Raw genomic sequence first — 5,519 nt, forward strand, 5'->3', positions numbered from 1 at the left:
TGGTCGCAGGCCCACCTAAGATACAGGACAGCACCATAGGCATGTTCACTGCCATCGGAGAAGGTGATTGCATTAGGTTCAGCGGGCCCTGGCAAACTTGACTTTGCTCAGCTGAACATATCCCTCAAAGAGGTCAATAGCATCTTCTCTAGGTTTGTCTGACAGTGCGAGGTCCCATGTGTCCTTAATGGTGTTACATCTGAAAACCCATGGCTTCAACTTGAACATCCCTGCTTTAAGGATCGCTCCACATTTGCTGTGATGATTTTGAGCTGGTCCAAGAGAGGTCAAGATGTCATCCATATAGTTGTCTTCTCGATGTTCTTCTCTAAGGTGTCTAAACTAGATTAGATTGACTGTCTCTCTCATGGTGATATGAACAATACAACTTGCTGGCTTGTCACCAATGTTGACTCTCATAATTGTATACTCTCCCAGCTCTTCCTCTTCAGAGTCATGCCAAAAAAAAAAACTGTGCAAATGTACTTCTTGATCTTCAAGTCGAACTGGGTTATACATTATATTGACATCTCCCAGGGCAGCAAAGACACCACTCCAGAACTTGAGAAGCACAGCACGGATTGAGTTGAGGACATCTGGACCTTTCAGCAGGAGGTCATTTTCTCTGAACTTCTAACTGCTGTTCCAGGCAAGTCTTACTGTAGTCGTGACAGAATATGGATTTGGAGCAATGAGATGTCTGATGTACCAAACGGGTCCAGACCAAGTAAGTAGAGCTTCTTCGGACAACTTTACTGTGGCCTGGCAACTGGCTATGTCATGAACTTGAACAGGTCTGGCGGCTTTCCATTCCAGTTCTTTTGCAAGCCATCTCTCGGTCCTCAGGAACCTGATATTGTTGTTAGGCAATGTGGCTGGATCTTCTGTCCAGGGATATCTGGCATGCCAGTGGGGCCTCTCACTGTGGTCATCAGCAGCTACATATGTAAGGCCACTCCTCACCAACTCCACCTTGCTTTCTTCAGCATGGGTTCAGCATCTCTTTGCCACCTGGCTGGCAGTTTCCACAATGGCAGCCTCCACATCTTGTGTCACAGGCGGCACCTATGCTATCCCATCTCCACTACGCGAGGAAGTCGGGGTAGTAGCTGGAGAATTAAACTGCTGATGTTTTGTGGTTAATGAGGCTTGCTGACTTAGTGAAGAATGAATAGGGGCCGCACAAGTGAGTTCTTCAAACCACTCGGGATGAGTGCCAGTGACTGTTCATCCCACAGCATGAGGTCTCCAACAGTGCAGACTTTCTGGTGAGCCAGCTGACCTTCCTTGTGACTTATTAGAAGGTGGATATCTCTTATTCTCACCAGTTCACTGATATAAATGTCTGGGAAGTACTTTTGCAATTGTTTGCAAAAATGCTGTCACATACCTCTGGACATCTGCAATGCTGTCCAGACTTTGGAGGTGCCACTTGGAGTGCAGACTCAGATCTTCAGCAGATAACGCTTTGTTTTGACAAGGACTTTTATGCCTCCAACACAATGGACCACGAACATGATGTCTTCACTTTTAAGGTTGAGTCGATCAACTGATGTAATTGGTGTCTGAAGCTAGGTCAATCAGGGTACCAATCTTCTTTCCAGTGTGGGCTGTAATATCCAGGAGCATCATAATGAAAGGCCACTTCGCTTAGCCTTTTTTCGCCAGAAGTTCTGATTGACTTTTTGTGGCATGGGAGGTCCTGGAAACTCTGTTGCAGAAAACATCTTGACATTATTGGGCTAGTTCAGGTAAGAGTTTTCTATGGAGTTCTTCTTGGGCCTCTATATAGTTCCTTCTATCTTCACCTCCCACTATACTGACTTTGCTCCTTCTCTGAACTGTATTGCCTGTGGATGCTTTGGCACTGGGTTACAGGTAATGGTGGTCTGTGGCCTGCTGGTCCTTACACTCTTGCAGTGGTCATCATTATCATGGACTTCCAGACATGTCATGCAGGCTCCAAGTCTTCTTATGCCACCCTTCTTCTCAGTGGACAAGAGCATATGGAACTTTTTGCAAAAGTACAGCTTTTTCTTATGCACTAGTGGGTTCTTTATAGCACTGATCTCACCAAGGTCACTCAGGTATTTCTCAACAGCTTGGATGAGCTGAATTATCTTTTTTGGCTGGCCTGATGGCCTTTAACAACTGGAAGCCTCTGGAGCTCCTCTACTATCTCAATGGCGATGGCAGTTTGGCTTCAAAAGCGGTTCTTCAAAACACAGAAGATATTGTCTGCTGTGTTATATGACATCAAATGAAGATCTCTTTATTTTGTCATCCAGGCTGTTAAGTAGCCTTTTAACCAGACCAGCCCACATCACCCCCTCTGCCCCCTGGCTCTCTGATGCTCTCTGTGAGCATCAGTCTAAACTCAGGACTGCAGAGAGGAAGTGGCGCAAATCTAAAGATCCTACTGATCTTAGCTTATATCAGTCATTCCTTTCTTCTTTCTCTACTAATGTCTCCAATGCTAAAACCTCATACTATCACATTAAAATTAACAATTCAACTGATTCCCGCACACTTTTCAAAACCTTCTCTTCTCTTCTTTGCCCTTCTCCCCTCCCTCCCACATCAGGTCTTACAGCTGATGACTTTGCCACATTCTTCACACATAAAATAACAACCATCAGTGGCCAATTCTCCACACCACACACTGACAATAACATCTTAACGGAAACCACAGAAATTCTCCCCTCCTTCTCCATGCTCTCTGAGGCAGATGTTTCAAAACTCATCCTTTCCAATCACCCTACTACTTGTCCGCTAGACCCTATCCCCACTCATCTTCTTCAGGCCATCTCCTCCTCAATTCTACCTGCACTCACTCACAATATCAATTCTTCCCTTCACACAGCTCCTTCCCACAGCTTTTAAGCAGGCTAGGATTACCCCACTGCTTAAAAAACCCACTCTGAATCCAGCACTTTTAGAAAACTACAGACCAGTATCCCTTCCTCCTTTCATTGCTAAGACACTTGAGAGAGTTGTATTCAACCAACTGTCTACTTATCTCACACAGAACAACCTCCTGACAACCACCAGTCTGGTTTCAAGAGTGGCCACTCTTGAAACCAGGTGTCCAAGTCACATCATCTTGCTACTGGGTTTCCTCAGGGCACTGTGCTTGGACCACTTCTCTTCTCCATCTACATGTCATCACTAGGATTTGTCATTCAGGATCATGGTTTCTCCTATCACTGTTATGCTGAAGACACACCACTCTACCTCTCATTCCATCCAGATGATCCGACGGTTGCTGGTCACATCGCAGCCTGCCTGACAGCCATTTCTGCCTGGATGAAGGACCACCACCTTCAACTCAACCTTGCAAAAACGGAACTGCTTGTGGTCAGTGCCAACCCAACACTTCATTATAACCTTTCAATTCAACTTGGGTCGTCAACCATTAATCCTTCCAGGAAAGCCAGGAACCTTGGAGTGGTGATGGATGATTATTTAAGCTTCACAGATCATGTTGCGTCAACGGCCCGGTCCTGCAGATTTGCCTTGTACAACATCAGGAAGATTAGTCCCTTCCTATCGGAGCATCCCACACAAATTCTTGTCCAAGCTCTTGTTCTTTCCAGACTGGACTATTGTAATGCTCTCTTGGCTGGCCTTCCAGCATGCACTGTCAAGCCTCTACAACTGATCCAGAATGCTGTAACAAGACTGGTCTTCAACGAACCAAAGAGAGTGTACGTCACTCCTTTCTTCATCAGTCTGCATTGGCTGCCAGTAGCTACTTGCATCCAATTCAAGGCTCTGATGTTTGCCTACAGAACAACCGCTGGCTCTGCACCACTATACCTTAACTCACTACTTCAGACTTATGAGCCCTCCAGAAACTTGCATTCTGCAAGTGAACGGTGCCTTGTGGTGCCATCACAAAGGGGCACAAAATCACTTTCATTCTCCGGGTCTGTTCCTGGCTGGTGGAATGACCTGCCACGTTCTATCCGAGCAGCTAAGTCTCTAGCCATTTTCAAAAAAAACACGCATCTCTTTCGTCAGCTCTTGACCCAGTAATAGTAGCACTTACCCTGATTTCTATTCTTCTTCCATCTATTTGTGTATTTATATATATATATATATATATATATATATATATATATATATATAAAAACAATTAAATAATAAAAAATCCTTGCTACGAGCACTTTACTGACATAACTGTGACTTCACACAGCACTTACACACTGTTGTTCTCATGTTGATTTGATTGATTGTAATATTATAATTTGTAAGTCGCTTCTGCTAAATGACTAAATGTAAATGTAAGTAGCTGAAACTTTTTGACTTTTTTTGACCCAGTTGGCTCCCCTTGTTTCTGAAGGGCTTCCCAATCTCTTCTCCAGCTATAAAAGTCAAGCCTGATGCCTGTAAACTTAGGAAGGGAGGTTGGCTTCAGTTTAATGGCTGACGTTGGGTAGCTAAAAGAAGCTGTTGTCAAAGGCTCTTTATTTCCACTGGGTTCAATAGATGAGACACACCAGCTCCAATTCTGCAAAACTGGTCCAAAGTGTCTTTAGGAAGAGTCTTTCCATTGTTCTATTGGCTTTAAGTGACTTTGAATCAGCCATCCTCTATTCCAGCAAGATACAGGTAAAGTGAGTGATGGGTCACACTTCTTTATTCAGTGTCTTGCCAGGTTTCTGACCAGTTGCTGTTCTGGTTTCTCTCCTCCATTCTCCACAGTGCTGCTTTTTCACTGTCAGTTGAATCCTCACTATTTTGCAAGGTTTTTAGTGTGCAGAACTCTCTCACTTGAAAAAGATGGCCCACTACAAGAAGAATTCAACTGAACTTTTTCATCACCCACACTTTTGCTCTCCTTTTCTATTTTTATTTTTGAAAGTTCAAAGCAGTGTTCATTCAGTCAGGTGAAAAACCTTTAAACACAAATACAAACACCACTTTAAAGACGATTTCAGACTGCATGATTTTCATTCAGTCAGGTGAAAAACCTTTAAACACAAATACAAACACCACTTTAAAGACGATTTCAGACTGCATGATTTTCAAAGTAGTCTGATCACTGTTCTTTTCACACTGCATGACTATATTGGCCAGAATTCAGTCACTTCTGTGTTCACACTGCACAATGGATTGGCAGCAGAAGGTTTCACACTGCATGACTTTGCAATAGGAAGAATTGCCGACAACTCTGTCTGGCATGCAAACTATGTTTCACAACCAAACACACGCGGGATGTGATAAGGCAACAACATGATATCACGCGTGCAAGACTGGAGTTCTCACATGAGACTGGGGTTATTATTAAAAATGGTAGCCCGCAAGAAGCTTGCAATATAAAATGCCTGTGCACTGTTTTGCAGCGAAAACAAGAAAAAGAAAAGAAGAACATGGAGGAGGAAATGGTTGGAGAGATGCAAGGAACAAGGATTTTGTGGTCTGCAATGAGAGTGGTCCATAACTCCTCCCCGAACTCCCTGCTGCTCTGTATCTTGCTCTCTTATTGGCTGTCGGTCATTGCCGATGTAATTTTC

Source organism: Chanodichthys erythropterus, chromosome 17 (genome assembly GCF_024489055.1).
Source record: "Chanodichthys erythropterus isolate Z2021 chromosome 17, ASM2448905v1, whole genome shotgun sequence".
In the NCBI taxonomy this organism is placed as follows: Eukaryota; Metazoa; Chordata; class Actinopteri; order Cypriniformes; family Xenocyprididae; genus Chanodichthys; species Chanodichthys erythropterus.